At 38.4% G+C, this 12,083-nt stretch overlaps 1 long non-coding RNA gene across 1 annotated transcript; it reads left to right on the plus strand.

Annotated features, from left to right (window-relative positions):
* Nucleotides 1-2,155: 2,155 nt before the first annotated feature.
* On the plus strand, nt 2,156-4,036 carry LOC307020332. The gene is made up of 3 exons (XR_013802840.1): nt 2,156-2,234; nt 2,801-2,906; nt 3,259-4,036. It is a non-coding gene; the product is annotated as an uncharacterized lncRNA (long non-coding RNA).
* Nucleotides 4,037-12,083: the final 8,047 nt, after the last annotated feature.

Genomic DNA, 12,083 nt, shown 5'->3' on the forward strand with positions numbered 1-12,083 from the left:
CCGCATGAGCTCAGCGCCCTCCTTTTTTTAGTTGTATCAATTTATTTTCAATCAAGGCCCATAACATCTTAGGCTGGTTCTTAACCTTAAACCGCATGTGTTCTCTGTCTGACTCATTATTTTCAACTTCGTCTGGACATTCTCGACTGGCCTCTCCTGACTGTTAATGAGTGAAAGAGGAATAACTATTAAGGTTTTAAAAAATTAGCTGTACAGTACTGTATTGTACGACTTTCCTGGAAATGACTTGCATTACAGGCTGAGTCACTGGTTCTGTTAAAAAAAGAGGCTCAGTTACCATCAGTGACCTGCAGACTTCATAACACAGAGCTGTGGATTTGAATATACAAAGTAGTATGAGTATCAGAACCAAGTTGTAAATAATTACAAACAGATCAGAACCAAGTTGTAAATACAAACAGGCTTGGCTAAGATAAAAAAAATACCTGGAAAATACATCTTCAGCATTGACATTATTAATCATTGTGGGACACTGGCCATCTCAAATTTAACATGATTTATTTACTCATAATTAATTATTATTAAGCATAATTAGGGATACTTTAAGGAAACAAATAATAGCCAATTTCCTGAGAGTCTTAGTACAATGAACTAAGCTAACAAGTGAGGTATGTTATGAAAAGACACTGAGCTGATAGTAAATGTATATAAATGTAACATATAAATAAAATAGTACAATAATTTTATTCACCAAAATAACTGAAGCACCCTGTTGTCTGATAGTCTGTTTTACAATGAATCACACAACAGACTGAATGATTTGTCCGATATTTGCACGAAAAAAATTGCCATTTGAGAAACAGCATTTCTTTCACTCTGGCTTAAATGTTCAGCCCCCTGGGTTACGGCTTGAAAAGGCAACCAAAGCCTTAGCTGCAATCATCTACTCTTGTAACAAACCTACAACAACTGTAAGTGCGTACACAGTTTTCTGAAAATGGGCAGTATGATTGATTTGGATGTTGAATTTCTCTCTTCAGTTAACAGTTATTGGACTGCGGTCAATACAAATCAAATGAAGTTATGGAGAGAGAGAGAAATACAAAGCTTGATTTGCACTTTTGAACCAATTCATCTGTGGAACCAATATCCACTGCCTGAAAGAAATATACTGTATGCATGAATTAAAAAGGCCAATGCGAAGCAGTTTTATTACATAGCCTATGGTAGTAGGAGGGGTTGCCTATTGCGTGACAAGATAATGAAAAATCCAGCACTATCTTCATTCTTCTCGTCTTACCATTGTATCATCCAGTCTGCATCATTCCCACAGATGATCGATCTCATCAATTTAAGTAGCTTTTTGCCTTCATTTAGCCTCATTTATCTGTGCACATTTTACTGATTACTGATGGAAACAGTGTTGAGTCATTGATCTGCAGCAATATACTGAGCTGTGTCATAATAATATAAACTACAGTACCATGAATTGCAGAATTTCCCTTCTGACTTATTGTATTGGTTCTGCTGCAAAGACCTGTCTTTCTTCAGATGAAAGCTTTTTAGAAAGAAAAGGACAGAATCTTACAGCTTGATTTGCTTTAATTTGGCATTCATGCATGTGATTCATTCTTTACAGTAAATTAAGGGAGCAAAACACTTCAAGCTAACCTCCCTGTTATTTTTTTAAATTAATCCATTGCTTATGATTAAGTGTTATTTTGGGGGCTGATCTCTAAAGTTCAGAGTTTAATGATGTGACAACATTCCAAGTTAAACTGTGGGTGGGAACTCCTGGTATTATTTTCTATTTTTAACTTAACTTTCATGCTTTACTTGCAAGGGTCTTTGTTTTCTACGGTGGCCGGCAGGTGCAAACGAGGAACAACGGCCCAAAACCATAGACTGCTCAAAACGCATACATAAGCAGGAAACACCTGCAAATAATGAAATGAAAAACAAACAAACCCTGAAAACAAATACAACAGAAAAACGCTGCATTTACAGAAATGATGCAAACTAAATACAACACACAAACCCCAAAAACAAACGCAACAAAAAAACGTTGCAAATGCCAAAACGATATGCAAAGTCCAAAGCACGTACAAATCCCAAAACACATTAAAAAAAAAAACATCAGGAAGTGCTCCAGGCCTCTAGGGGGCACGTTACGTGGAACAGATTGATGTCTGACCAGACATAGAGAGAACGAACAAGAGTGATGGAAATCGGGAGGAAAGAAAGTTCATTTAAGTGGAGAAAGATATAAGAAGGTAAGTTTTGTTTTTATACATAGAGCGTCATATTTATATAGCTAGCGTTAGCTTTCCTGAACTACTACAACAGCTGAGGAGAGGAGAGCTTTACGTGAAGAGAAGATAAAGTGAGGGAAGAACATTATTAAAAGAGATGACAAATCAAGTGCAGGCAAATAACCTGGGCCATAGTGAGAACCGCGAAATAAGGACATTTTAATTCTTAGCAGTTCGTTTATATGTATGTATTTGTGTATAGATGTTGCAACTATACAGAGCTTTAGCAATTGCCTGTAACTATGGTCATGCTAATAAAGCTATTGAATTGAATTGAGAGAGAAAGAGAGAGAGAGAAGTGACAACATGTGAAGAGGGACAAAGTAATGACAGGATAGTAATGTGCATTAGACATGCTCAAGAACAAATATAGAGAAGATATTCAAGGAGAGAGAGAGAGACAAAACACAGATTCAACGGTAAACACAGATGTATCTTTCTATTTATTTAGCTAACCACTATTTAGACTATGTGTTTTTGATTGACTTGATTAAATGGATTTACTACATCAATGTATGTCTTTTCAGGCTGCCATGTTTTGTCCTTTCTGTGGCCAACATCTGGGGACAGTTCAAGTGTTCTGTTGCTCCTGTGGCAAACATGTACAGTTTTTGGCAGAAGTTGAACACAACAGTAAGTTCACTTTTTTTATTGTATCTGTTTCAAATGCAAGAAATAAGGATTCAACACACTACTCTGTTTAGAATACTAATTGGCAGATGCATACACTATTTATCAGCATGAAGGACACATTTTTTCATTGTCTGTTTATGTGAAATATGTAGAAGCCATCATTAAATTGTAGACCAATGCATGATTAAATACACAACACAGCTTATATTATACATTCATAATTGTGTATTAGTTCTATCTTAGAGAACATTATACATTTAGAATCAGATTTTGAGACAGTGAGCGGCTGGGAAAGTCACACCGCCATGGGGCACAAACAGTTGCTATGACATGGTGTTTTCTTCCTTCTCAGGCATTCCATAAGGAGGGTCAGGAACTCACGCTTGGGACCACCAGTGTCCACTCCATCCTCAGTTTGTCCCTCATCATCAGTGAACTTAACTGACATCTCATGAGAGGGGTCGAATGAGGCACCTTTGAAGCCGCGGATTGCTGCACACTTTGGCTCTATTAATATTGAACCTGCTGCAAGATGTATTTGTTCTTTTTGCAGAGAGTTCTGCAACAATGTCCTCCGCAGTCAGGTATCCTGTGCTGGGAAAGACAAAGTGATGTATTGTAATATTAAATGATGAAGCTAGTAATAAGATTTACAGTATAGAATACAAAAATTAAGTGGTAATTGTAACAATTAATACCGTTGCTCCATTTTGTCTTCTGGCTCAGACTGGCTATCAATAATGATAAGTGCATACCCATTTGTGTAGTTGCTGCAGTGAGAAGACAGTTGAATAATTATTTTCAAATACATAATATATGCATGACAGTCATATTGACAAAAGGATGTCGATCCTCTTCCTGTTTTTTTTCAATACATTGGGTTCTAAACTGACAACAGTAGTTTTGTCATACTCCTGCACAATCCTTGTAAACATTTTAAATGGATGCAACAAACAATATCTGATCTTTGAAAAATATTTGTGGGTGTTTTTTGTATCGTCTTCACTAAGATGTCAGATATTGTGAGTGTCATTTGGAAATGTATGAAAGTATAATTGTTCTGCTTCCTGGCAATGTTACCCACTGTGATTGGAGGCTATACAAACAAACAAATGTAAAATAAAGATACACACCACACAACTGTGTCACGATGCAACTGTCAACCTTGTTTACCTATAGAAGTGGTTCTGACCCGGGGCAGACTGGACCTCTTCCTGGAATGGGGTTGGTGCTCTATCCTATTTTTACACAGGAAATAAGTGCACACAAAGGTATTTATTGATTTCATGTTCACAAATTCAAACCTACATGGTATAATTACATTTTTAATTAGTCTTACCTGATCAGACGCTGGTTGTGGGTGCCTGAGAGGTCTGATAAAGGTAAACAACAAATATCTTCAAACTACTGTACTATTAAAACATTCTGCTTCTTGTGGCACAAAATAATATGTTGACAATGTTTTATTTTACCCTGGCAAACTGTTGTCCATTCGTGGAGTGCTCAGTTTTGGAACATTTGGAATTTCCCACACCTGCATACACACAAATGACTGACTGAAATCAAAATAAATTCACTTTAATTAAGAATAGATGCCACGATAAATCCAAACTGACCAAGGTAAATTATATTGTTGACCGTCCTTTAACTCTCACATTAGGATTTGCATTGGGGCACAATAAACCAACTCCTCTCTGCACCTAAAATATATCTATATGATGTCAAGAGTTACATTTAGGTGCACAGTGCTGTCTCTTGACTTGCAAACTCTTTTACCAAACAAGCTAACGCTAGCTGGGTAAATATGACGCTCTTTGTATCAAAACAAAACGTACCTTATATATCGACTTTTTCCACTTCGATCAACTTTGTTTCCTCCGGCTTCAATTTGCAGCACTCTTGTTCGTTCTCTCTCTTTTTTTGTTATTTGCCTGCACTTGATTTGTCATCTCTTTTAATAATGTTCTTCCCTCACTTTATCTTCTCTTCACGTAAAGCTCTCCTCTCCTCAGCTGGTGTAGTAGTTAGGAAAGCTAACGCTAGCTATATAAATATGACGCTCTATGTATAAAAACAAAACTTACCTTCTTATATCTTTCTCCACTTAAATGAACTTTCTTTCCTCCCGATTTCCATCACTCTTGTTCGTTCTCTCTATGTCTGGTCAGACATCAATCTGTTCCACGTAGCGTGCCCCCTAGAGGCCTGGAGCACTTCCGGAATGTTTTTAAAAAAATGTGTTTTGGGATTTGTACGTGCTTTAGACTTTGCATATCGTTTTGGCATTTGCAACGTTTTTTTGTTGCGTTTGTTTTCGGGGTTTGTGTTTTGTATTTAGTTTGCATCATTTCTGTAAATGCAGCGTTTTTTGGTTGTATTTGTTTTCAGGGTTTGATTGTTTTTCATTTCAGGATTTGCAGCTGTTCCCTGCTAATGTATGTGTTTTTGGCCGTTGTTCCGCGTTTGCACCTGCCGGCCACCATAGTTTTCGGCTGCAGCAGACAGCTTTTTTAAAGATTATTTTGACCAGATGGTTAACATAAAGGAGCATTAAGCAGTTAAAGAACCAGATAGTTAGTTAGTTAGGGTGCATTCACACCTAATAGTCCGCTCTCTGGTGCGCACCAGACCACAGTTTGTTACATTATTTCATTTTTCAAAAGGTTTGGTTTGCGTTCACACGGGCAAAACTCAAACGGACTATAAACTTTAAACACAAGTCATGTGCTCGGAAATGCTGTCCAACCATTGGTCAGACATTAAGGGGGTGAAAACGCAAATCCCAGCAATTTCTAGCGGAGCCTCCGCCATGGAGCATCGGCACTTTCGGCAGGTTATTTTCATGCTGCTGTTAATCTGCAGATCAACAGACACTAGCGGCCCGCGCATAATATATAATCAGACAACGTCCGTTAAAAAACATTATTACATGGCTTTGTTGAATACTCGATTCTGATTGGTCAATTCAGAACACGTGACACGTTGTTAATCCAGAACAGACAGACCGCTGTCAAGGATGTATTGACCGTTGTTAAGGACGCTCACATCTTCACAAAGAAGTCCGTTCGATTTAACTGTATACAGTTTGGCTTTCTAACTGACAAGACAAGAGCGACAAGAAAACAGCGGAGAAGTAACGGGCAGAAACCCTCCTTTTTACGCTGCGGTCCAGACATAGACATCAGACGGCGACACATATTCAGTTGCCAGTTACTTTGGCATTAGGGCAGGGATATCTAGATACTTTCCAAGGTTTGCCATAAAGAATTGTGCTACTTTTAAAGCAAGCAACGATGTTTTCAAATCTGTAATCAAAAAGCTCCTCAAAAACGCTATCGAAGCAGTTCCTGCCGTTGCTACGTTAGTTCAAACAGTAACAACGGACTATTTTTCTTAGCGGATACATGTCCATTTAAATCAATACATACAACTATTTTTTAAATCAATAAAATCATTTTCTAAATCCACAAAAGCATTTCAATTAATATTGGGAGTCATGTCGTTACTTTGTTGAGAATGTGGCAATGTAATAAGCGGGATCATGTGCAGCGACTTGGTCATTATGGGGAAAAGAACACCTTCATGCCGATCTAGATCGCTCCGCTTCGCGTCGGGCTCCTGATCAGCCTGTCTGTGTTCTTTTCCCCATAATGACCGCGCCGCTGCACATTATCCATGAGAGACGTTCTGCAGTAAGGAGGGGCGTTTCACCGACGACAGGTGTTCTTACTTTTATGTAGCTGACGGAGAATTTTTACTTTACACAACACTGTTCAACACTTAATTCTGCTTTACTCTTTAACTAAACAACCGCTGATGTCTTGAAAGACTCTTTCGCTAAAGATGTTTGAAGATATCCGCATTCTTGTGACACGTAAATACTGCGCTTCCTATGTTTCGGTGCGGATTGCGTTCACACCAGCAATGAACCGCTCCAGAGTTCGCAAGCAAGCGCTCCGAGACCACCTATTTTAGCGGACCATAGTCCGGTTGTTTAGTTCACTTAAGAGGTCTCGGACTGTGTTCACACCGACCCAAATGAACCGCACCAAGCGGCTAAACGCACCAGGGTTTGATTCAACCGGACTATACAAGGCAGGTGTGAACGCACTAGAGTTGGTGGAGACCAAAATGAGAGTTTAAAAAATTTGAAGATTGGTTACACGTTTTTATTATGTTCCTACATGTGTGCTGAACGTGTACAACAGTTTGATAATCACTTTGCCATATTAACCATGGATGTATTAAGAAAGCTTGTGTATGCTTTTCCCAAATCGTCAAATCAGCTACAGCTGGTTCTCTTTTCAGTATAGTCTATATATTCATATTAGAGCTCCGAATCTTAATATCCATTCATTACGGATGACGTGAGTGATACGTAATTGTCTATCAATATATAATTGGCAAGTGAAACCACTTTACAAAAAAGAAACTCTGGAGAAAAAAAACAAAGACCAAAGAGGTACTATCCTTGAACTAGTGCAGTAGCCTACTGCTCTACTCTCATATTTGCGGGACAATAAACCCAACAAAAACTAGAAAACAGAAAGGGAAAAGTACAGATGCACTGTGTGGGGGAATCTGTCCTCCTTAAGGGAATATTGTGAAGCCACAAGTCGTGTGATAAAAATCCATCTTTTGCCAAGCCCCTAAAGCCTACTATAAATCATTCCGGAGATGCTGGAAGGATTTAATTCCAGACACTGGGTCATAGACAAACTGGATGAAGGGAGAGAAAGCGTTGTTCCCTCTTTACCCATATGTACAACAAATCAAAAGTTATACAATTCATCCTTTACCTCTTTTCAAGGAAATAACTGAATATGATTGATGGCTGGATATCAGGAGGACTTTTTTGCCAAATATTTTAGCTTGAAATAGTTTAAAGTTATTAGGGTTTTCCACATATTGCTTTATGTAATTATGTCCGAAGAGATAATCTAGTTTAAGCGAGCAGTGATCAGAGTTCAGGATTAAACAAAGATTTAAATGGTATTGTGATCCGCATCTGTACTATGCATTTTGCCATATACCATAACTCAGTCTTAGTATCATTGATAAGCTATGAGGTATGATATATGAAATATTGCTCAGCTTTATGGAATAGCGAACTGTCGAGTATGTTTTCATATGATTGTGGGTAATAGTCACCGAAAATGTAATTTAATTTGATGAATGTATGAAATCACATCCAGGTTCAAGAGTTATGATACATTTGTTTGCTTTTTTCACAGGAATAAAAAAAAAATGTCCACATATTGTGCCTTGCACAAGAGATACATGAGAAATGTAGGTAAGGATTGGGGATTCAAATTTGGAAATGGTATCTTCCATATCAATGAATACGATAACATTTCAAGAGTATTGAGCAATTTTCTGAAATTCGATTGCCATGTAAACAGAATTCTGTTTTGATATTCCAACATATACCTGCAGCAAATTGACATGACATGACTTATGACATTTACACAGAGCTTTTGCTTCAATTTGTACAGTAATAACATAAATCAAACCAATGATGTAACATATTGGTTACTAAACCTCCCCTGTTATTTCCACCTTTTGGCCATTACTTTATTGCTCTTTTTTTTTAACTAGACTAGAATGTCACAGCTGGGCAATTAATGCAATGCAGCATTTAAGAGTGTTATTAACACACCTGTCTTAGAAAGGTTGTGCTATTCCACACCATCTCAAAAACCCTTTATAGTCAGACATTTAAAGACGTAATATTCAATTTTACGAGGTTCTTCTGCTAAAAACCATTAAAACCATGTGGGAAACCATTTTAAAACACCATATCAATTAACAACACATCCATTTCTTTAATAGCTTCTTAAAACCGATAAATGTCACTTTAATTCAACCATAATTAACGGGAAAGTTAATAGCATTTTCCGAGTTATACCGTTTCCAGGTGACAGCTCCACATTCAACCGTCCAGATTTGTCAAGAGTAGGCTAATAAGGATTGTGCTACAAGGATTGAATTGTTGTGCTTCCAGATTTAAAATCCATGGACCACAGTCAGAAACCCAGAGTTATTACACAAGATCTCCCTAATCCCACAGGCCTGGAAGACAGATGTGCTCCTAATGTGGGCTCTCACTTCAATGAGGGCTTTGGAATAGATGCCATGAGTCCCTTGTGTGTGTGATTAGACAATCAGGTGTTGAAAGCTGTGAGCAACAGCCTGCTCAGACAGGTGGGATCACTCGCCCACTAAATTCCTGGAGGCTTGCGCGCCAGCAGAGGAGCAGACATCAGATTTATCCATCAGTGACTGAAGGCCGGCTAAAACACTGCCCACTTCTCTTCAACAGTAAATTACAACAAGCGAGACTCCAGAGGTTGTCCCTGTGACGTAAAATTGAGACACAAAATTCTATTTTGTGAAACAGAAGAACAGCTAAATAAATGCAACAGCCTCCCAAGAAGAGCTCACCTCTCTCCAGTCATTTAAGTTAAAGTTGGTTATTGAACCTGAAGCTTGTTGCTTCTGCCCTCCTCGACTACGGTCTGGGAGCCGACAGAAAAGTTCAACACACAGATGGCCAGTCCGCCCCTTTGTAGCGTATTATTTCGATAACAGATGAGCAGATCGCCACTGGGCTTTCAACTAAATACACAGCCACTCAAAAACTGCGGTATTTGTACAGCTCCTTATGGGTACTGCAATTAGTGAAGTGCTTTATTCCTCTGTGGTGAAACGATCAGCACTGAACCACGGAGGAAAGCGGCAGAAAGTCACCTGGAGATAAAGAGAGCGGGGCTGCGTTGCATGCATGGCTTCCTTCTGCAGGTAACGGGGAGACGCGCTCTGGCGGCGGTCTCGTTCAGGATCGGAAAATACAATTTCAATATTTTGCACACTTATTCCACTTATTCCTAGTGTGCCACTGGTTACGGTGCCGCGTGCCAATGCTGGCACGCGTGCCAGGGGTTGCCGAACCCTGATCTAGATGAATGCACCTGCCAATTGCCTGGTCAAGTTAGATGCTGCGTATCACAGTGCACTGAGATTTGTGACAAACTGTAAAGCATTAACCCATCACTGTACCCTGTATGCAAGGGCTGGTTTGCCTTCACTAACTGTACAGAGGTTCAGTCACTGGTACATTTTTATATATAAAGCCATGTTAGGGAAACTTCCATCCTACATCTGCTCCCTGATCTCACGGCGAATTGTAAGTGATCGCATGCTTTAGTTTTATTAAATGTGCCAACTGCTAGGACTGTCTTATGGAAGATAGCATTTAGATGCACAGCTCCACTGTCTTGCAATAGTCATCATTTGAAATGGAAACTGAGCAATCTGGTGCCACTAAATGTTTTTAAAGCTTGGTTGAATGCTACTCAATCGGAAGCTGTTGGTACCTGTTCATGTGGATAGTTATGTAAATTGTAATCCCTGTAATGATGCTGTAAGATGTCCTTTTGTTGTTCTGTTTATGTTTTTTTATTTTTCATGTGGAACCTACTTGAGCAGGTCTCCCTTGAAAAAGAGATCAATGATCTCAATGGGATACACCTGGATAAATTAAGGTTTGAAATGAAATGAACAAGTCTCGAGTGAAAACATAGCTCAACTTCCAGGTCATCTTTTTGGCCTCAAGTTTGACGAATGCTTTCACTAGGTGGACATTTCACCATCTACTGTATTTATAACTCTAAAAAATAATATTTTAAAAACATATTATCTTGGTTTCTTCTTTTCTAAGGTTACTTGTTCTGTTGTCTTATATAATACCTGTTTTTCATATTTATTTTCTTATTAGCATTTATATGCATTGCAAAAGCACAAAGATGTCCTTTAGATTAAGACATAATTTCTTGTCTGAACAACAAGAAGAGCGGGGAGATGGAGATCTATAGGATTTCTGAAGTGTTGTTACAAGTATAGTCATACAAAAATGTAATAATAATGTTTTACAATGTTCTTAACAGTTTTTAAGGATGTTAAACTACTGTATATGATGTTTTGAGAGACTCTGCCCAGACAAAGGAGGCAGTTTGCTTTTTATTGTTGTGTGAAGAGTTAACCAATTTCGAATTTTCCTCTTCATCTCACTGAGGGATTCAGGCTCCATCTAAAGAGCAATAAAAGACGGAACGCAGAATCCATATGGGTACTCGGATTAATGACCCCTTGTCAGCACAACGATGACTGTAGCCCTTAAAAGTGGAGCACTTTACATTAAAAGCCACACTACCATTGTGGACACAAGGGAGAGCAGCTCAGAGATATTTTGCCATGAAGTCAAATCTCGACTTTTAGAGTCACCGATTGGAGTAAGAAACACTTATCAACAATACTTTTATGGACTCAGGAGCACGGAAACATATTTGTGTTCGGGGGGTTGTGGTTGACATGAACAATAATCCGTAAACATTAATATCCAGAATGTTTCCTTTTTTTTCTCTTACCGCTTTCCCCCATCCGAATAAGCGTCTGTGTGAAACCGAAATGTTATCTATGACTAGGAGCATGGCATTTCTAAACATAAGGGAGATCCTGTTTTAGTACAACAAAGCAGGGAAGAAAAAATACGCCTCAATGTTTACGGAATGTGTAAACAGAGGAACCTTTTCTAAGAACTATGGGCGCCATCAGAAGCAATCTGCTACAAAGCGTGTGAAGAAATACGGCCAATCAGGGTCGGCTCCAGAACAAATCGAATGGGGGGGCAATCATTTACCACGGGGGGGCACACACATGCTGTAAAGTCTCTTGTCTCTCACACACACACACACACGGACAGACGCACACACACAGTGGCGATCCACTAGCAAAACATACATCCAGTAGGCTATTAACCTTACTGTTTTTACTAACAGTAACCAACTAATAATTTTCATAAAGTGCATATTTATTCCAAATTCACAATATATATACAGGACTGTCTCAGAAAATTAGAATATTGTGATAAAGTTCTTTATTTTCTGTAATGCAATTAAAAAAACAAAAATGTCATACATTCTGGATTCATTACAAATCAACTGAAATATTGCAAGCCTTTTATTATTTTAATATTGCTGATTATGGCATACAGCTTAAGAAAACTCAAAAATCCTATCTCAAAAAATTAGAATAGTTCCTCAGACCAAGTAAAAAAAAAAGATTTATAACAGCAAAACACAATCAAACATTTGAAAATGTCCATTAATGCACTCAGTA

The sequence above is a fragment of the Notothenia rossii genome (assembly GCF_949606895.1).
Source record: "Notothenia rossii genome assembly, chromosome: 1".
Classification (NCBI taxonomy): Eukaryota; Metazoa; Chordata; class Actinopteri; order Perciformes; family Nototheniidae; genus Notothenia; species Notothenia rossii.